This window comes from Mesocricetus auratus, unplaced genomic scaffold, assembly GCF_017639785.1.
Source record: "Mesocricetus auratus isolate SY011 unplaced genomic scaffold, BCM_Maur_2.0 Super-Scaffold_100018, whole genome shotgun sequence".
In the NCBI taxonomy this organism is placed as follows: Eukaryota; Metazoa; Chordata; class Mammalia; order Rodentia; family Cricetidae; genus Mesocricetus; species Mesocricetus auratus.
Window position 1 is genome coordinate 1947614 of NW_024429199.1, and position 22081 is coordinate 1969694.

The following is a 22081-nucleotide window of genomic DNA, read 5'->3' on the forward strand; positions in this document are numbered from 1 at the left end:
ATTGGCACTGATGTCATCCCAAAGTCTAGCTGGATGAAACAAGTTTATTGGAGTTAATTGCAGGGAGGTGGGTGAGAGGTCTCTCCTGTCGCATAGGTGACTCAAAGGCGTCACTGGAAACCCTTCCTTAGCAGATTTTACAAAGCTGCACCCCTGAATATCCCTGCACGGTATGCAGGCAGCCCCACTGAGAATAACCCCTCCATCAACTGTTAGCCATGTATACAGCCCTGGAAGGGCCTACTCAATCACTCAGCTTTCCTAGTGTCCTCGTAGTGCAAGTTTCCTAAGTTCTGTGAGTTTCCCAAGCCTCATGAGCCTCCTTCTGCCCGTTGTTGGGGGTGTTGCAGGCTGGAGGAAATAGCTGCCTCAGTGAGACAGAAGGAAGAGAAATGCACAACAGTGGTTCCTGGCAACCCATTACAGTCAGCTGCAAGCTCCAGCTGCATCCATGTCTGCATGGTGGTCTGCTACTATAGCCACAGGCAGTCTGCTGCTATATCTGCATGACAGTCTACTGTTATATCTGCATGGTGGTCCACTGCGATATCTGCATGACGGTCTACTGCTATATCTTCATGGCAGTCTACTGCTATATCTACATGGTGGTCCACTGCTATATCTGCATGGTGGTCCACTGCGGTATCTGCATGACTGTCTACTGTTATATCTGCATGGCGGTCTACTGCTATATCCGCATGACGGTCCACTGCTATATCTGCATGACGGTCTACTGCTATATCTGCATGGTGGTCTGCCACTATATCTGCATGACAGTCTATTGCTATATCTTCATGGCGGTCTGCTGCTGCAGCCAACTCTTGTCTAATCCCACCTGGATGGTGAGGCACATCTCTCTGCAGGATGGAGCTGGTCACTAGTTGCCCATTTCAGCTCTGAGCATCAATAGAAATTCTCAGACAACATAAAAATTCCATCTTTCTGTTATTTTTCTCATTCATTTATTCATAATATTATTCGGTATTGATCTTATGCCTAAACTATGCCAAGATGCACTCTACAGGAGAAAATCTGGCAATGACTTCAACTCCACTGTGACCTCTTTTCTGGGTGGGTTGGGGATGCCATGGATGGCTGGTCACCTGACACCTGTCAACGACATTTGGCTTGGGCCGTGAGTGGTATCATATATCCATAATTCTGGGACTGTGAAAGTTGAGGAAGGAAGATCCCAAGTTCAAGGCCATCCCACGGTCTACAGTGAGACTCAGTCTGCAAAAAACAAAAACACAAGCCTCTAACACTACTGCCCGGAGCTCAGTCACTCTGCACACCTATGAAGACAGGCTGTTGTGACTTCACATGTGGAATAATGGCCCCAACTGTTCAAGCTGCCAAAGAGGCTCTGAGTCATCACTGACAAGCTAATCATCTGAATTTAGTGCGAGTATATTTGGCTGATAATCTGATTTCTTAGCAAGTACAGACTTAATTAAGTTTCTATTTTAGTACCAAATAGACACTTTAACAGGGAGAATCCTCTGTGATAGAACATTTTCTAGATAGCATCGCATTGTTTGACGTGGCTGGAGCCAGAACCTTCTTTATTGTTTGTGATGGTAGTTCTTTTTATGATAGTTTTGTGCATACATTTGTGTGTGAGGTCTCTTTGTAAGTTTTCTTTTATTAGATTGAATTGTCCTGATATTTTCCTATTTGTAAGTGTTTATTTGTTTGTTAGTGTTTGTCTGTTTCTGGGTTAGGTTCTCACTATGTATCCCAGGCTGGCCTCAAATTCATAGAAATCCTGCAGCTTCAGCCTCCCAAATGCTGCAATTACAGGCCCATACTGCCATGCTGGGGGACAGTTTCCCTCTTATTGCTTCCCAAAGTGCCCATTTTCTTGGCTTTTGTGGATCACTTATCAAAATATAAAATTCAGCTTGAGTTTGTAATGAAGGTTATGTTTTAAAATCCTGCACTGGTTCTCAGCAAGGCAAACCACAAACACATGTCGGCCTCATTGAAGTGGGAGTCTGGATGTTTTGGATTTGGGAAGATTTTTTTCCCAGTCTAAACCTTCACATAGATGAAAAGTTTTACCTCAGCCAGGTATAGGAACACACACATATAATTCCAGCATTTGAGAAGCTGAGGCAGGAGGATTGAATTTAAAACCAGCTTGGGCTAAACAGTTAAGTTTCAGCTCAGCCTTGGCTACCAAGTGAAAACCTCTTTCAAAAAACAGACAAACAATCCCCAAAACAAACCCCAGACAAACTAAACATTGATTTAGCGTAGGAAGATCTCCATAGACTCTGTTTCCAGACATTACATTTCTAAAGTGTTGTATTCTAACCCTAGCTCCCTAGTGTAATATAAAAACTTTGTTAACCTTATAAATGCAATTTTCAAGAGCAAAGACATCTCCCTTCTTCACCTATTAAGCCTAATTTTCATACCACTACATGGTCCAAAGTGTTGGCAGATATTTTAAAGGGAATCAAAGTGTAAGAATAACTGCCTACGTGAAGATGTGTTTTAAATCGACCCCATTAGTCACCTTTTTGAAAAGCAGAAAAAAGTAGGCACCTAGCAACAGCAAGCTGTCACTCAGGATTAAGAAAAGTCATTTACAAACAGGAGCTTTTGCCCTCTCTGCTGGGGGAGGCCAGGCTTGTACGCTTGTACATTTAATTATACAGAAGACCCTCGCCAGGGGGCTTGCCTGATGATCATCCATATTCATGCCAATGGCAGTAATGGCAGCCCCAAAGGACAGCTTTGGTGACAGAGCTGATAGGGCTCTTGGGAGCCTTCCAGAGCTTGCCAGTGCTGTCAGACTCGAGGCTCTGCCTGCAAACCGTGCTCTCACTTCCTGAAGGCCACTCGCCTGTCTTTCCTTTCTAAGTCGATTCTGAGGAGAGGGCTCTCCAGCACCCCTAGACCGCAGAAGCAAGAATCTAATGCTACCTGCTCAAGAGTCACCTCCTCCACCAGCCATGAAGGAGAGTATCACGTTATAGTGTTCATATCCGCACCCAAGCAGATTGACTTTCCAGAAGGTTCTTTTCACACCAGTTAGGACAAGTATGGAACTACAGGCGAAAGAGATGAAACGAAGGAAGCAAACATCCGAAGGTCAACATCTGGGTGGGAAGCGTTGAAGTCCGACATCTGGATGGAAGAGCTTCTTGAGGAACCTAGCATGTGTGTGCACTGGGCCAGTGCAGCAGGGAGCTTTTGTCCCACAAAGCCACTCTGCTGACATCGACTGATCATCGGCAAATGTAGGAGCTCAGACTAAAGAGCTACAGCCTGGCTCCTGGCTCTCAGAGGCAGGGAGCCTGGCACGTTGGGAACATCCTCAAAGCTGGAAGTTCTGTCGCAGGAACTTGGCAGCAACAGTAGCAGAAAGAACACTGGATCAAGTCGGCCTCTTGCCTGCAAGTCTGGGCCTTGGGTGGCTAAGGGGAGGAACTAAAGCATTACAGAGCAGATTTGTATACAGAAGGCCGCTCCTGCTGGAGGGGCGATGGGCTTTCCTTCTCTTGGAGGCAGGGAGGAGAGAAAGAAGGAAGCAAACAGTGGCTTCCCCAAGAAGTTTATGAACGTAATTACAGCCACTGAAGTCCATTAATTTCACAGAGCCATATTTATATTATATTAATACATCAAAAAAAGGAACTGAGCATTTTAAATGAATGAATTGTGTGTTATCTGAATCAAATGTATTTATTTCTTCTAGAAATGAAATCCGGAGCTCCGTGCATATCAGGGAAGCATTCTACTTCTAGCATGGTATCTGAGTTGATGCCTCAGGAGAGCTGTTGATTAAAAAGGTTATCAAAGCTGGGCATGGTGGTACACACCTTTAATCCCAGCACTTGGGAGGCAGAGGCAGGTAGATCTCTGAGTTGGAAGCCAGCCTGGTCTATAGAGTGAGATCCTGGACAGTCAGGGCTACACAGGGAAACCCTGTCTCAAAATAAAAACCAAAACAAACAAACAAACAAAAAACAAAACCCAAACCAAATCAAAACAACAACAACAACAAAAAAGCTCCAATCCCAAACAAACTAATAAGCAAACAAACAAACAAACAAAAAAACCAACCAAAAATAGAAAGGGCGGTGTGTGTGTGTGTGTGTGTGTGTGTGTGTGTGTGTGTGTGTATTGGAATGCATACACACTCGGGATGTGGTTACAGTTTCCTAGTTAATGCACTCATGTTGAAATCATCAGAGGGATGACTGGACAGGACGGTAGGGGAAGTGTTACCTCTCTGCCTTTATCACTGGTGTCCAGGAGAGAGAAAAGAGTACAGTGTGATAAGTACTAAATTCTACCGCAATATTATAGCTTCATGCATTTCTGTAAGGAAACGACTCTCCAGTCGGCAGCCCCATGCACTTTGTTCACAAAGTCAGGGGGTTGGAGGCTGAAGCGCCTGGTGCCCCTTGAGACCCAGGATCGACTAGGAATGTGCATGAGGGTCATACTTGTGCTGGGATCTCTTCCTGTAAGTGAGGCAGGAGACAGCTCTAGGTAGTGGGGGAAGGGCTGTGTGAAAATGACGAGTTGGTCACATACATGGCAGTAAGAGCAGAGAATGACGTTCACGGAGATTAAGGGTTAAGACAGCAGAGTGGGAGAAACTGAGGAAGAGGAAGGTGAACGGGAGGCTTGGTTTGGATATGAGAGAACCAAGCTGGGCAGGTAGAGGGGAAGGCAGAGCCCAGGGCTTTTAAAGCTCCCGAGGAACAGATGTAAGGAGTTTTCACACAGCCTTGCTTCTAGTGTGGTTCATTCTCACAGGCAACTTCCGACAGCAAGCTTCTACCGGGAGACCACCCAGACTCCCACAGGGGAACTACATCAAGGTCACCAAGAAAAACTGCACTGCATCTTGGTGGCTGTGATAGAGTTAACCCTGCCACCAGCTGATCCTGGAAACTTGAGGACAGAGAAGGCCAAGTATAATTAACAGCCCTTGAGACAATTACAGGGTCGAGGGTCATCATGCTGGCCAGTGACCCACTGGCTTAGCCACTCAAGGTCAAGGGTCAAAGCTGAGTTCAGAGATACCCAGAGAGCCTTTAACCACGCCCGGACTGGGTGGGCAGCCTATGAAGAGCACATGACCTACCTGGTTGGTCATGTGTAGTGTGCAGGCCCTACGTTGGTCAGGTCCACGATAGCCAGAAAATTAACTAGTCCAAAAGAGGCTGCTTCTGTTCAGTGTCCTGTAAAACTCAGAGACAAAGAAAAATCAAAGGCCTTCCTCCCTGGGGAGGCTCTCCAACCTCCAGCAGTTTCTTTCATCGCTCCTGAATCCCCCGTTTCCATCCATTTCCCTCCTGTCCTCACCATCCTCAGTAACGCTCGCTTTCACCTTGCGCACACCCGTGAGAGTCCGTGACCCTGATTTCTGTGGTGTGAGATGATAAACCCCACTTCCCAGTTTGATCTTTGGTGACGGGTAAACGTCCAGAACCTCAGGTACTTGGGTCATGCATGACTGGACTAGGAAAGGCTCCCCTGCAATAAAAAATATCCTGCCTCATCAGAAGCACACCTTTAAGGTTGAGGGGTGTGGTGGGGGCCAGGCCATGCTGGGTTCGGGTCAATGACCTGCACCTCTGCCTGGAGACCTGCAGAGGGTCATGACCTGGGCTTCTTTGGCTATAACGTGCAGATGATGGCCTCTCCCTAGATCTGCGTGAGGAAAATGTAGACATAAGAATGGGCGGTACTCAGAAAACTGTGACTCACTGTCTTGGTGAGAACTTGCCCTCCCCCCTCCCCCGGGGCAGAGAAGAGGGCACCAAGGTAGAGGGAGGCTTCGGTTCCCCCTGAAACTGAGGAAGGACGTGAGGGTAAATCAACCACTCCCTGCCCCTTTCCTGGTTTTGCCTTGCAAGGCCCAGCATGACTGTTTGTTGTCCCTGTGGTTTCATTCCATGGGGGCGGGGGGGAACCATGAGCCCGGACTTCACATAGTGTCCTCATTCAGCTGGCTCTGCCCGGGCTGGGTGTACTCTTTCAGTCCGGTGAGTCATGGGTGTGACCAGGGGTCACAGAGGATGAACCGGCCACCTCTTGTCCAGTCCTGTGGGTGTGAGTGGAGCAGGCAGTAGGTGAGATACCTTCTACAGTCCCTATGGCAACATCACGTGATGTGATCGCCGGCGAGCCTCCTCCCTAGGGCCCTGCTTGGCAGTCTTCCGTGGGTGCATGGTCACGGCTGGGCAATGTGCCATGCAAAGAGAGCAAGGCAGGAGCTGTGGACTAGTCATTTGGGGCCTTCGGGACGGGAAACCACTTGGTGGCCCTCGGGGAAATGCTGACCAGAAACTAGGCTTCGTTTCTCACTAACGAGGGTGGGGACAAGTCATAGAAACCCACGAGCTGGCTTACACACGAAAGCAGAGGTTCCAGCTGCTTTTCTAGATCATTCCACCCTTGGTGTCATGCTTCTCTGGGAATTCCCACTGTCTCCTGCTCCACCCAGAGAAGTTTGTTCGAGAAACTTCCGGTCTGGAAAGGGGGGAAGGTCTGATCTATCGGTTCACCGCCTTCCTTTCTGAGCTCGTTTGTAGTTTCCCATGTCCCCAGCCTTCTGAGCTATGAGAGAGTCTCTTAGGACTTTGTATGGAGAGGCTCCAGCCCCACTCTGGAAACCTATAGCTCCTCTGAGGCCAGAGTACTGGGCAGACTTCTTCGGGGCTGGCTCGGTCCATTTGGGATCCTGGGCTTCAGGCCTAGTAGTAAGTTCCTTTCCCAAGAGCAAGTTGCTTTTGCAGTCGCATGCACAGCATGGGACGCCGTTGTGTGCTGAAACAGAAGGGTAGTGCTCTGCCAGCCTTTTGGAGGAGGCAGCAACAGAGTCCAAGCTTGGGCCCCTTCCTTACCCCATGCCCTCGCCTTCCTTCCTTTCACTCTCCTGTCAAACACAGGTGGGCTACGGATGTACCCAGGCCCATTTCTTATCTTGTATGAGATGCTGGTGGTAGGCAGGACACATGGATTAAAAATGGGAAACATTCAGGAGACCCAGGCCTTTCCCTTGCCTGGGCAAACTCGTAGGTCCTCTCCGTGAGGCTCAGCCCTTAAGGATCAATCAATCAATCAATAAGAATCCATAAAGCTGGCTAAGGACTGGCTCAGTGGATAAAAACACTTGCTGAATAAGCATGAGGACCTGGGTTGAAATCCCTAGAACCCAGGGAAAAGTCAGGGTAAATGTCCATAACCCAGAGCCTGGTAGCCTGGTGTACACATTGGGAAAACAACACAAGAGACCTGACTCAAAGGAGGTTGAAGGTTAGGAGAAGCGCAAGGGAGCACGCACACGCACGCACACACGCACACACGCACACACGCACGCACGCACGCACGCACGCGCATACAAACACACACACTCACACACGCACGCACGCGCATGCGCATACAAACACACACTCACACACGCACAAGGTGGGGTGTAAGAACGTAAGGAAGCTTTACTGGCTGTTCTCTTGCTGCCCTTAACGCAGAAGGTGAGCAGGTGGAGGAGAAGGACATGGTTTAAATGACAGGATCGGATGGGGGTGCTGAAAAGGAACAAAGGTGTGAATCGTTCCACAGCTGCTCCCCCTGCCATTTACTGTGGCTTTAAAATCTGTGAACATGTGGTGACGGCTGGAAGCACGGGATAGCAGTTGGAGACGTGTAGATGAAGGAAAAAATCAGTCACTCTTATGCCCCCCATCTTGCCTCTTGGCAAAATGCTGGCCCTTTGTGCTCCCGAATCTGAAGAAAGCGCGGGACAGCAAGCCCTCTTTCCACAACGCATGCCCTCACTCACCAGTTTCCAGCTCTTACAACAGATAGGAGGCTTTTGGTTGCTGGCTACAGTATTTTTAAGCACCGTGTCCTGAGATTTTGGTGGGGCCTGGCTAATTCCATTCTTGGTTTTAAATGGCTGACTGGGTGCTGCAATGTTGGGAAGGCATCTGGGATCTGGGGTGACACTTGGGGTTCTGGCCAGGCATCCTAGTTCACTTTCTGTTGCTGTGATAAACACTGACTAAAAGCAACTTGGGGATGAGATGGTCTTTATTTGAGCTTACAGCTTGTAGTCCATCGTGAAGGAAAGCCAGGGCAGGAACTCGAGGCAGGAATCTGGAAACAGGCTGCTTAGTGGGCATGCTCAACCTCCTCCCTGCCCCCTGATTGTTTTTTTTTTTTTTTTTTGAGATGGGTTCTCTGTATAGACCTGGTGTCCTGGGGCTTTTACTCTGTAGACCAGGCTGGCTTTGAACTCAGAAATCCGCCTGTCTCTGCCTCCTGAGTGCTGGGATTAAAGGCGACCGCCACCACTGCTGGGGGTTGGCCTCCCATTTATACATCCCAGGATCCCCTACCCAGGGATGGTACTGTCCAGAGTGGGCTGAGCTCTGTTATATCAATAACCAATCAAGAAAATGCCCCACAGACAAGCCATAAGCCAATCTGATGGAGGCAATGCCTCCTCCTAGGTGACTCTAGCTAGTATCAGTTCAATAAAAGACTAACCCATACAGGTGACTTCTCTTTCCAGGGCAGGTGTCCTCTGAGTGGCTGCTTGGTGCCCACTCCTGCCTCTACCTCCTGAGTGCTGGGATAAAGGTTACACTCTCACTGTCAAGCTGAGATTTCTGGAATTTGGAAAGCCCTATCTTTTTGTTTTCTCATTCAATTTTGTGTTGTTCCTTTTTCTTTTCCCCTTCTTTTAGTAAACTTAGATTTTTTTTTTTTTGGTTTTACGAGACAGGGTTTCTCTGTATTGTTTTGGAGGCTGTCGGTCCAGCCCGGCCTCGAAGTCACAGAGATCCGCCTGCCTCTGCCTCCCGAGTGCTGGGATTAAAGGCGTGCGCCACCACCTCTCGGTGTAAATTTAGATCCTTTTCTCATACAATATAATCTGAACACAGGTTCTCCTCCCTCTGCTCCTCCCAATTCTTCCCCTCATCCACTCCCTTTCAGTATCTCATTAGAAAAGAGATAACAACAAAACAAAATACAATACAATAAGATAAAACAAAAAACCAATTGCTTCAAAGTTGGATAAGCCAAGCCAACAGAAAAATGAAAGAGCCCCAAGAAAAGGCACAAGGATCAAGGATCCGCTCACTTGCAAGTTCAGGAGTCCTGTAAAAGCACTAAACTGAAAGCTGCAGTGTATCTGCAGAGGACCCGGTACAGACCCGTGCAGGCCCGGTGTTTGCTGCTCCAGCCTCTGAGTTCACACGAGCCTTCTTCTCCTGGTGTCCTCCACCCTTTCTGTCTCTCCAACTCCTTCCGCCTCCTCTTCCGCTGGTTCTCTGAGCTCTGAGGGGAGGGGTTTGATGGAGACATCCCATTTAGAGCTGTGTGTTCCAGGGTGTCTCTGTGCATACTGTCTGGCTATGGGTCTCGGCATCTGTTCCATCTGCTGCTTGAGGAAGCCTCTCTGGCAATGGCTGAATAAAGGCCTGATCTATGGGTATAGCAGACTATCATTGGAGTCACTTTTGTCACTTTCCGCTGCACTAGCGTTCCACACCACCCCTCAAATACCCCTCAACACCGTCTCGTCTCCCTCCTTCCGCCTGATCCTCCTGATTGCCCCTCCTTCCATCCACCCATAAAGCACATTCTTTTACCCCCTCCCAGGGAGATCTGTGTGTCCTTCCCCCCTTCCCCTTCCTCTATGCCCATCCTCTCTGGGTCTACAGGCTATAGCTGGATTATCATTTATTTAATGGCTACTATCCACATATAAGTGAATACATGCCGTATTTATCTTTCTGGGTTTGGGTTACCTCACTCAGGATGATTTTTTTTTTTTTAGTTCCATCCATTTTCCCGCAAGTTTCAGGAAACTGAGTAAAATACCCCATTGTGAAAATGTAGCACATTTTGTTTATCCATTCTTCTGTTGAGGGATATCTAGGTTGTTTTTAATTTCTGGCTATTATGAACAAAGCCACAATGAACATGGTTTTGGGAAAGTGTCCCTGTGGTAGGATGGAGCATCCTCTGTGTGTATATTCAAGAGTGGCACAGCTGGATCTTAAGGTAGATTGATTCCCATCTTTCTGGGGAACCGCCACACTGATTTCCACAGTGGCTGTACAAGTTTGCACTCCCACCAGCAGTGGAGTAGTGCTCCCCTTGCTCACACCATCAGTGGAGCAGTGCTCCCCTTGCTCCACATCCTTGCCAGCATGAGTTGTCACCTGTGTTATTGATCTTAGCCATTCTGACAGGCATAAGATGGAATCTCAAAGTAGTTTTGATTGCATTCCCCGGAGGAGCCAATGAGTTTTTACTGAGGTTGCTAACAGGAGTATTGTGAGGGGTTATTTACAAGGAGAAAGGAAGCCGGAAAGCAGCTGTGTCCCTAGAAAGCCCACCCAGTGACGATGATGACCATGCTGGAAAACTGCATCCCCAAGCCACTACGCAACCTATGGCTGCTCCACACTCTGGATGTCTCTCTTTTCTTCCTGGTGTGGCTGGCCAGTCTCCAGCCGCAGCAACTGTTCTCTGTCTGTACTCTTGGTAGAGGAACTCAAGACTCTTCCAAGCCTCAGCTCTTTTGAGATGCATGACCTTTTGTTTACCTCCTGTCCAACCCTGAGGCCCCGAGCCTGCCTCACTTTATAGGGCAATTGTTTCAGTTTGGAGGGAATCTTGTAACTAGGATGAACATGCATGCCATAGATAGTCACGAGGCCAACATTGATTTGGGTGCTCTCTGCACTTCAGGGTGTTTTTAGCCTGTGAAGTCCCTTCATACCCAATGGTGGTGAAGTCACAGTGTGGGGATTTGGACAGAAGCAGCTGCTGTTGTGTCCTGCAAGGTCCAGGTTCACATGACATCTCTACGGTGGGGTGAGGGACAGACCTCCTTAGAGGGTCTTTTACAGAGCTGTTCCTCTCTACAGCCAGAGCTCACCTCAGGTGGCCAGTTTGTTCATTTGTTTGGAGGTTCTGCAGATGGGGCATTGTACAAGCTAGGGAAGGGTTCTAACCTCTGAGCTTCACTCTATTTGGTCAGTCAGGTTTGGGCATGGCATGGCACAGGTTGCTGATGGCAACCAACCCTACTCTTTTGCTCCTTCCCACTTGGGTAGGCTGAGATGCTGGTCCATGGGAGGCAGAACCCTACAGAGATGACTAGAGGCCAGCCATTCTATTCTGAGAGGCCCCTCTTCCCTGCAGATGTCACCCGTCCCCCAGGCCCTTACCCTCCCTCTCCTTCTCTGCTTTGCTCCTGGCATGTTTCCGCTCTCCTAACCAGTGTGCTCAGTCACAACATCAGTACCAGAAAAGGCTTCACCCTTGCCAGTAGCATGCAGGCAGATGAACTGAAGTCTGTGATGCATTGGAGACCTGCCTCAGATCACAGTGCTGGTCTGCAGCCTGCGCTTGGGGCCTGACCCTAGAAGATCACAATTGACACAGGGAGAGTGTCTTCGTTAGGGTTTCTATTGCTGTGAAGAGACACCATGACCACAGCAACTCTTATAAAGGGAAACATTTGAGGGGACTTGCTTATAGTTCAGAGGTTCAATTCATCATGGGGGGAGCATGGCAGTGTGCAGGCAGACAGGGTGCTGGCTACATCTTAATCAGAAGGTAACAGGAAGTGGACTGAGTGTCACCTGAGGAAAGCTTGAGCATAGGAGACTTCAGAGCCAGCCTCCACAGTGAGACACTTCTTCTAACAAGGTCACACCTACTTCAATAAGTTCACACCTCCTAATGGGGCTATGAGGTTATGGGGGCCAATTTCATTCAAACTACCACAGAGAGATAAAGGTTTCTTCTCTTATAGCATTTGAAGTTTACAAGTCCTGCGCTAAGACCACCAACCTAATCATTCCTGTCTTATGCATGGAGATCACAAGGAACAGAGATTGTTAAATAATTTTCCCAGACAGTAAGTAGCAGAGGTGGAGTCTGAGCCCTCCAATGAGGCTGTGTTCTAGTCTGATACTCCATTCTCCTTTATAATTATCCACATAAGCCATCACAGAGAAGCTTCTCAGCTAGAGGAATTCTGACTTTGGTATGGCTAACCTCCAGAGGAGCAAATGCCAAAACAGGATAGCAACAGCTGTGGGCCCAACCAGAGCAAAACAAAAACAAACTCCCACAGTCAAATAAATTTGCAACACTGTGTTGCTGAAGTTAAGCTAGTTCCCCTTACAGAACCTCAAAATGCGAAAAGATGACCTGGATTGTCTATGAGTCAAAGCCTTTCACAATATTTGAGATCACAGAATCCTTTTTGATGCAGCCATGTCGTCAAATATCACGTGGTCACTGGAATGCTCCATTAGAAGGTAAGAAGAAAATCACAGAGCTAGTTTTGACTTCAAGGGTCACATAAAAAGGGGCTCAAGGTTTTCAGGACCGCTCTTTGAAAACTGCTGTGCTAAATAAAACATGCTAAGCAGTGTGACCTGAGGCGTGTTCTCACAGAGCTAAGTCACCTTCCCCTCTGCACGCAGCATGGGAGGGAGGGGTGAAAGAGACGCATGCGTGCGTGCGTGTGTGCGTGCGTGTGTGTGTGTATGTGTGTGTGTGTGTGTATGTGTGTGTGTGTGTTTCCAGATCAGTTCCCTGTTGTGCTGTTTCTTCCTTTCCTTTATCCCACCTGTTGATTTTTAAATGCTCAGTTTTCCATAGCAGACCCATGTGGTTTGGTCTTGGAGGAAGCCCACACTCTTGTTAAAGAGACGTATTTAAATATAAGTAAACCTTATTTTAGGAGACTGCTAACTCTAATCTCCAATATCCTTCCCTGGGGAGGGGTCACCCCTCTCTGAGTACCTATAGGTACTTAATGGTCCCTGGGGGAAGGAGAGAGATTTTCATCAGCGGTGTAATCCATGTTCCTGTAAATAATCCCTCACCCACAACCCCAGTGAAACTAACTGTGCTACCATAAAAGGAAAGAAAGAAGAGAAATAACAGAGAAAGAAAGGAAAATGAAATCAGAAGAGGGACTAGGTAGAGAGGGAGGAAACAGGAGGGAGTAATGGGGTGAATATGATAAAATGATTAAGTGTATGTATGGAGATGCCACTATGGAACCCATTGTTATAATCAGCATGGTGCTTGAGCAGGATGAGAAGGTCAGTCGCATCCAGCAGAGGTTACTGTTGTTTGTTGCATGATGAGAAAGGGAAGCCAAAGGAAGCTCAGCCATGGAGACAAGTCTCGGCTGGGAACTCCAGATGACCATCTCAACTTCCCCGCTCAGTTTCTGCCCCTTGTTGTGGCTACCTGATTCAGTGATTGTGGAGGTTTGAATGAAAGTGGGCCCCACAGGCTCAGAGGGAGTGGTACTGTTGGGAGGTGTGTCCTTGTTGGAGGAAGTGTGTCGTTGGGGGTGGGCTTGGAGGTCTCAGGTGTGCAAGCAGACCCAGTGGCACTCTCTTCCTGCTGCCTGCTCATCTGGATGTAGAACTCAGATGCCTCTCCAGCACCATGTCTGCCGGCACGCCACGTGCCTCCCATCTCTCTGGCATCTCTTTTTCTTTCTTCCCCTGGGCCTAAATTCCTCCTACTTACTTTCCTTCCCATCAGTCCCGCCTGTACCTCCTCCCTCGCTATTGGCTGTTCAGCTTTTTATTAGACCAATTAGGTGCCTTAGGAAGGCAAGTTAAAACTGCAACACATCTTTACATAGTTGAACAAATACTCCACAACAGTAGTCAGTTTTCGTGGGATATTTTGGGCACCTGATTTGATATTTTGCCATCTGCCTATCTGTCTATCTATCTATCATGTATCTCTTGCTATTTATTCTTTTGCTTTGATTGGCTATATACTTAACAAAGTCACCAATTCAAAGCCAATGAATGACCATCCTCGATCATTCTCTGGACCATACAAAGACAATAATAATAATAACAACAACAAATCCTCCTCTATCTGTATCCTGGAGGCCACCCTAATATTTCTTTCATTAGTATGCTGCTTCCTTGAGTAAGGCAGTGTCTTTCCAGAGAGAGGCCTTAGTGAAGACACAGAGGACACCTTTGGTCACTCCCACCACAGGAAGTGAACGAGCCCCTCAGGTAGAACACCCACCCAGCAGGTGCTCTTCAGGGACAGACACACAGGATAGGGAATTACATCATGGCGCTCTAGAAAGCTGGGTGTCTGGTAGGAGGTAGTCCTGCTTCCCCTTTAAGGGAGGTGTCACAGTCTTGTTTGTGACCTATCCCTGCTCCCGTGGTCCTGGGATGTTTATACTGGACCAGAGAACCTTGACTTTTACCCAGACCTCAGGTCACAGTAAAGGAGGCATTGGCAGTTCTGTGCTGGCACTGGACACCACAGCTGGGAAGAGAAAATGACCTGTATGTTACGCAGGTGCTGCAGAGGGCTGGCTTGAACCATAGCTCATTTCCCTTAGTGGGCAGGCAGTGAAGGCACGAGGACTACTTGGCCAACACAATCTAGGTCAGGGACAGGTCACAGACCGACGGATTGATGCTTTGTGTGCTCTGTCTCTGTGTGTGTGTGTGTGTGTGTCTGTCTGTCTGTCTGTCTGTCTGTCTGTCTCTCTGGTTTGGCAACTCTGGTGATGCCAAGGCAGACTTGCCCTGCTTTCTTGTCCTTCCCTCTGCTGAGCACTCAGTCCTCACTGTGTCCAGGGAGTCGCAGCTACTGCCTGGAATGCTCCTCTGAGGGTTTTGTGCCCTTTGTTTTACAAACAGCAAAGCAACTATTGTTTTGTTTGTTTTAAGATATGCATCACTACCACATCCTAATTGTAGAAAATGGGAAAAAGTCATCCAAGGTTAGCCATGGTCAACCTTATGTATAATTCTTCCTACATTTCCCCCACTCTCTCCTGCTCCTTCTTGGTTATGCGCTTAGATGAGATTTCAGTTTTGGGGGGCTCAGGTACTGCCCCCTCCAGTTGGGGAGTATCGGCAGCGGCTGACATTGGAGAAGAGCCTGGGGCTTGGACTCTTGGGGCTGGAGGAGATGACAGCCCTGCTTCAGGAATGGATCTGACCTGACAGGCAGGACCTGCTCCACAGTTCGGGGGAGAATTCTGGGTGCTTCCCACAAAACTAAGGCTTCAGGCAGTTCTGCTGTGCTCCGGGCATGGCCTCTCCTTGTAAGGTACTGACCTGCCGTGTCCTGACTTAGTAACTGCTGTCGTGGAGAGAGCCACGTGTCTGCCATCGCAGCCTGTCCCGCTGAAAGTGCCATCGATACTGAGGGCCCAGAGTTGTATTTCAGAACTTGCCCCTTCTCAGAGTGCTGGGTTCTGTAAGACACATTTGAAAGCATCTCAATGTTTGACGGTACTCTTGATTACAACACTTGGTGATCCCGTCATCCACAAACGTCATCTTCGGGGTGCTCAGTCCCCAACCTCCTCCACTTTCTGTTCCCCAACAGTGCTGCTGTGCCATGAAATGCACTTGGCTTTGGCATTGCCAGTCAGCTCCCTCCACAGTCTCTCCTCTAACTCTCCTATCGCAATCTCCTCCTCCAGCCCAGTCTGTTTCTCCACAGATCTTCTACCCATGGAGACCCACAACTGATAGATCTCCCACATATTTGTGGCCCCTTGCGGTAACCACGGCTTCCTCACATTGCCTTCTCTGTGTCTGGTCCCTCACCATCATCTCATGCCTCAGTTTACAGTCTCCTCCCTTTGGCCCTTGCCTCCCTTCATTGCACCCGACTGGCAAACCAGGGTCCTGGCTCACTGCCCCTCTGCTCAATGTGCCCGCTCCTAGCTCCCTTTACCACCAGCATCACTACCTGCAGGCGGGTCTCCTGTCCCCAGGACACCGCTTTTCACTGCTCTCCTAGACAATGATTCCACTTTCAAACCCTCCCCGTTTCTTCCCTGTGGTCGCCCTGCAGCACTGAGATAAAACAAGGGACCCTGGGCTGGCAGGTTCTCAGTGTTTCTAGCACCTTCCACCCACCCCAGCTGTGCCTATCTGCTCTCTGTATGCCTTCTTTCCTAATGTAAAGCGTGTGCTTCCTTGGCAAGGCGATACCAAAATGGGCCTGAACCCTGATGGGCAGCTGCAGCTACCATAGTGATCAGTCAACTTCAAAACAGTTGGCCTTGCGATGTTTGAGGATGTCCCGCTGGAAGCTGCAGCAGACTCTTCTCATGCGGCCCCCAAGGCTCTCTTTTGCATTACAAGGACACTGATACCCCTGCTTCTATCTCACCAGAGCCTAAAGGAATGCTTCAGTTCTGAGTCTAGCCTTCTCTCCTGCCCAGAGCCTAAAGGAATGTATCAGTTGGGTTCCATTTTTGCAGAAACGCAGAAGGGAAACCATGAATCCATGGCAGAGGCCTGCATGACCGCTCAATCCCAGAATCCTCTGGGAGGGATGAGCAAGAATAGCAGGTTGCCCAAGAGGCACTTCTTGTTGGTGTCTCTGTTTTCTGACCCTAGCAGTGGGGAAGCTGGCTGGAACCAGAGAACACACAGGCTCGGATGATGAAAAGCCTGTTTATTCCTAGTACACTGGACACTTTGTTCAGGAAGTGTTCATCCATTTGGAAATGTTGCCCTTGTCATGGTGCCAAGGTCAGTGCCTGCTGGGGCCATCAGCAGCGTGTGTGCCAGCCCTGGCAGGGCGTTTTATTAGGTGTATGGCTTCCCTGGGAAGCGACCGAAGAACGTGGGCTAGCTAATTTGTATTTAATGCTCTCCCACATGTGTTCATGGTGTTCCATTTTTATTGGGAATTGAAGAGGAAAAACATATAAGGAAACGCATAAATAGGTTAGAGTACAATGGGCTGCTTTAAAAGGGAGTTTTGAGTGACACTGACTCACTTCACAGATCTCCACAGACTCTCAATTACTATAATATACTCATCTATGCAAAGCATTGGGCAGCTTTCGAAAATGTCTCTATCCATTCTCTCCACTGAGGCTCAACTCATCCTTGTAAGGCAAGGTTGTAGGGTCCCCCATTATCCGAGAAAACAAGCTCGGGAATCGGAAATGGCTCGTAACCAACAAAAGTCTCAGAAGTAAACTTGGTGGGTTGCATATCAACACCCAGTGTCTACCAGGCCAGGTTTGATGTGCCTGTCCCATCACGGTGCGCTGGACAGGTGGTGGTGGGTATGTGGGGAGGTGGTAGTGGGTATGTGGAGGGGAGGTGGTGGTGGGTATGTGGAGGGGAGGCTCTCACAGCTGTGGGAGTGTGTGAGGCTGTATCAGCTGTGCCTTCCATGTGAGCCCACCCACTGAGGTGATCAACAGTTTCTCTCTGGCAACCTCGTGGAGGCTCCACCTGCTGAGTGGACAATGATAACCCACCCTAGTGTGGTGGCGCCCAGGGAGGCCAGGGCCTGTGCAGTGTCCCTGGGCTGCTGGAGGTTAGTGCTCCAGCTCCATTATGTGGGCCCATTGTTGACTGAACTGTAGGAGTGGTCTGGTCCCATCTGTCCCCTGCCCCAGTGTGGAGCACATGACCACATTTTATCACGATGTGACAGTGTAAGCTGACCAAGTTTGGGAGTGGCACACGGACAGCTGAAGAGTAACTAACAATCATGACAGGCACCATCGGGGCATTTAGATGAAAGCGCTAAGGCGAAGGGGCAGAACTCGACGTGGGTTTCACAGCTGCTGGACCAGGCAGGGGCTGCATCTGTTCTTGGTCCTCACTTATTCTTGGGATCTGAGAAAAGTAAAGCCACATGTTTCAGCTGGAAAAGACTTGGGAGTTTTCATTTCCTGGGGGTTCAATCTCACATGAATGAGCAAAGAAGCCATCACATTTGTGGGTTCTCCTGATGGGCAGACAGGGCCTAGTGTCAGGCTCTGTGCTTGGCCACTTGAGTACTGTGTTCTGTGCAAAAGCATGGTAAGCTCCTTCCCAAGCTGGTAGAGTGAGAGTGTTTGGGAGATAAGTTCTACACCAGGAGCTCTACAGCCTGGAAAGGAGAGTGCTCTGTGGCATGCGGTGCTCCCTATAGAACTGAGTGGTCAGCAGGTGAGGAACCCAACTGCAGAACAGAGCTAGGCTAGTGAGCAGAAGTCAGCCGAGGAAGGCTCAGCTGTAACCAAGGGAAACAACAGGACCAAGAAACCGTACAGGGTGGAGAGTTTCTTCTCACCAGATGTGCTGGGACAGTCTGGCCAGCTGTAGGGACTACCTATGCGAAGGAAAACTGATACAAGAAATATTCTATTGGTTTAGCATTTTATAGTAAACATCTATCAGGAGGTCTATACATTCACAAAGAAACCGAATCAGGGTTAAGAGATGGCTGAGTGTGTCAAAATGCTTGCTGTCCAGGCCTGATACAGTCTTGATTGCCCAGCACCCTCATGGTGGAAGGGGACAACCAGTTTCTACAACTTGTCTCCTGACTTTCACATGTGTGCTGTAGCATCCAGCGCTTACACACACACACACACACACACACACACACACACACTCATACACACACCACACAGAGGGGAGGGAGCAAGTAGGCACATGTGAAAGTAAATAAATAAAAAGTTTTTAAAGTTGAAGAAAGAAACCACACCATACTGTAAAATCTCTGCTAGGATTTCCTAAGAGAACCAAACTAAAGCTGCATATTGAACGCTTGTTATTGTTTGTTTGCTCCCGGGGAGTAGTTCTAATGCAAAGCCTCATTCCCCAGCCCACAGGGCATCTCTGGCTACCCCACCCAAACCACCTGTTTCTGCTGAGCCCCTTAGAAGTGTCCATGAAAACGTCTCTCTCACTACAGAGGGGTAAGAGACAGTTTATTCTGGGCCAATATAAATGACCACGGCTTAACAACAGAGGCTTAGGTTTGTTTTTTGTTTTTTCAAACACCGTGTTCTGATATAGCAACAGTTCCGGGAAGCGTTATAGTAATAGAACGGAGAGTCATAAATAAAGACACTTTTCACTCCCATAAGTAGGCAGACCCCAGAAAAGCAAGGACATGACAGCTGTGGACCTCGGACACTAGCTGCTGTCACTCTCAGCTGTTTGTTGGTGGACGTCACCGCTGCCTGTACATTCCGAAGATTCACCCAATAGCCACAGAGCTGCTAGGCCGCATTCAGAAGGACAATCAGAGGCTGTTAAGGAGGCTAAAGATTGGCTCAGAACCTGGAACATTCCAGTCTCTCAGTCCCAAGCAGCCTGAGGCTGAGCAGGTCCTCTTCTTTCCAGGGATTTTCATCCACAAAAACCATAGTTGGATTTGTTTTTTTCTTTTTAAAAGTTTTCATCCTTATACCCAACCAGCTGCATATTTTATCTGCAGATTCTCTTAACTGTCCGTCCCTTTGGATGAGACCCTCAATCCAGTTGCCCGTCATTAAGTCAGGCACAGTGCTGCGCTCAGCACCTGTGATGCCATCAAGGTATCTGGTCTTCTTGCTTCCAGCTGTGGCTTACACCTGTGCCAGGAGGGGTGGCTGCTATTCCTGAGTGCATTTCCACCTCTCCCTACCCCTTCTTGCTCTCCATGTCTCTCTTCCCCTCCCCCTCTTCCCTCTCTCTCCCTCTCTCCCTTCCTCTCTCTCCCTCTCTCCCCCTCTTCCCTCTCTGTCCCTCTCTCCCCCCTCCCCTCTCTGCCCCCTCTTCCCCTCCCCCTCCCCTTGCCTCCCTCCCCTCCCCCTATCCTTCCCCGCCTCCTGTTTGTGTACCCTTTCCTTAAGCATCTCCATCTTCCTGGCAAATGCTGTTCGAATTGGGACTTTCCAAAGTCCATTGTAGTCTTAACCTCTTTCTGGGCTGTGGAAGGAGGGAAGATTCTGGAAAGGTACTTCCCAGTTAACCACTTCCTGCCACTGTGACTCTCGCCCCTGTCCCTGAACTCCAGTGTCATGTTGGCACTGGAGCATAAAAAGAAGCAACCACGAGTGGTTTTGCTCTAAGGAGGGACAGACAGCAAGACACTGGTGAAGTGTCCTTGAGTTCCTCCATCAATCCTGAGAGGATTAGGCCGAAAGGCTTCAGGGAAACCTCTGGGCTTTGTTCCCCTCAGTGAGAACCCCTGAGAAGTTACACACACACACACACACACACACACTCACTCTCTCTCTCTCTCTCTCTCTCTCTCTCTCTCTCTCTCTCTCTCTCTCTCTCTCTCTCTGGGTGGGGCCAGAACTAGGACTGATCTGTCTGGGCTAGAGGCCGAGGTCTTCAGAGCAGAGTTGCCAAACCCTTAAAACATTTCTTTTGCTCTTCCCAAGCACCGAAGGTGTTCAAAACAAACAATAAAAACCAACAAAACCCTACTCTGTAAGAATTCTTTAGAAGAAGACACCATCCCCAGGTCTGTCACTTCCTTCCTGTTGCCTTCAAGAGGTTAAGGGGATATTACTAACCTAGAGTGGCAGAGTGACTTTTCCAGAATCCTGGTGCTACATGGAGGAGTCGGGAAGCTTGTCCTGAGGCAATGAGAGCAAAGGGAATGGTGATACCTGGGGAACAATGGATATCTTACCTCCTGCTCCTGAGCTCCTACTCTTGTTTAGACAGCAGGGTGGCAGGAGCAAGGGCATGCGCAGACAGGACATGCTGGGCTCTGCAGAACGGTGCCAGCCTGTCCAGGAGGCTGGGGTACAGGATTCGGGTCTCCACCTGGAAGCAGCAGAGGAAGAGGGTGCTCTTCCAAACACTTTGAAGGTGTGGAATGGGAGACTGGAGTTGACCAGAGAAGTGGACAGTTTCCCTTTCTGCTGTCCAGCACTCGTTAACTGGCAACCACGCTCCACCTCCCTGCTTAGGGTTTATCACCAACTGCGTTCTCAGGTCCCTCAAAGAGCTGAATGCACTCCTAACCTACAGCAAGCCAAGCTCAGCAAAGCATTAGCTCAGAAATAGGCAGGGATCCTACCAGAGCCGGGAGAGCCTCCCCTGGGGACTCTAGAACAAAGACACTCACTTTCTGCGGGCTGTGCATTTGGAACAGTGTAACCTGTTTGAGAACAGCTTTGATAGAACAGAAAGATCTAAGTTGGGCCCTGATAAATAAACTTCATTTGAAACCTTACGTACAGGCTGAGGAGATGACTCAACCAGTGGAGTAACAATCCCTAGAACTACAGGCAAAAAGCTTGGCACAGTGGTGCATGTCTGTAACTCCAGCGTCAGTGTGTGTGTGTGTGTGTGTGTGTGTGTGTGTGTGTGAGAGAGAGAGAGAGAGAGAGAGAGAGAGAGAGAGAGAGAGAGAGAGAGAGAACAGCCGAATTCTTGAAGTCATTGGGCTGCAGGATCAGTGAGAGATCCTATCTCAAAAGCTAACAGTGGAGAGCTATGGAGAAGGGAAAGCCAACCTTGAACTCTCACATGCGTGTACACATATGAGCACCAACATCCTCATGCATGTGTGTGTACATGCCCACACTAGCAAGTACATATCCCACAAACATACTACATTTATACATATATACACACACATACACAGAGAGAGGAATAAGCAAATATTATATACAGTGATTTTCCTCACAAATATTTTACATACTATGAATCAATACTCTTTGTTCAAACCAATTTGGGTCATATCTTCCCCCAACTGCAGATAATGGGTCTTGTTTCATAAAGTAAGATTACATGTACATATACATATATAATTTTATGGAAAGTGTTTATTTTTGCTTATGGTTACAGAGCTATGAGTCCATTATGACTGGGAAGCATGGCAGCAAGCAGCAGGCTTGGAGGCAGGAGCAGGAAGTGAGAGCTCACTTGCTCCCCACAAGCACAGAGCAGAGAGACTGCATGGGACACAGGGTGAGGCTATAAACTCTTAAGGCTCACGTCTGGTGATGCACTTCCTCCAGCAGGGCCACACCTCCTGAATCGTCCCAAACTACACCAACTGTGGACCAAGTGTTCAAATGCCCATGCCGATGGGGGACATTCTCATTTCACTCCCTGGCCCCCATGTTTCAGATCCTATGGGAGACATTCTCATTCTACTCCCTGACCCCATTTTTTCATGACCATAACATAATACAAAATACATTTAATCCAACTTCAAAAGCCCCCACATCTTTAACAGTCTCAACACTGTCCAAAGTTTCTTCTGAGACTCAAAAACATCTCTTAATTGTAGCCCCTGTAAAACC

At 48.6% G+C, this 22081-nt stretch overlaps 1 long non-coding RNA gene across 1 annotated transcript; it reads right to left on the bottom strand.

Moving 5' to 3' along the window:
* Positions 1–941: 941 nt before the first annotated feature.
* On the bottom strand, positions 942–20852 carry LOC110341472. Its single transcript, XR_005869576.1, has 5 exons — positions 20455–20852; positions 15132–15271; positions 9192–9315; positions 5111–5207; positions 942–1233 (listed from the first exon to the last, which is right to left on the bottom strand). It is a non-coding gene; the product is annotated as an uncharacterized LOC110341472 (long non-coding RNA).
* Positions 20853–22081: the final 1229 nt, after the last annotated feature.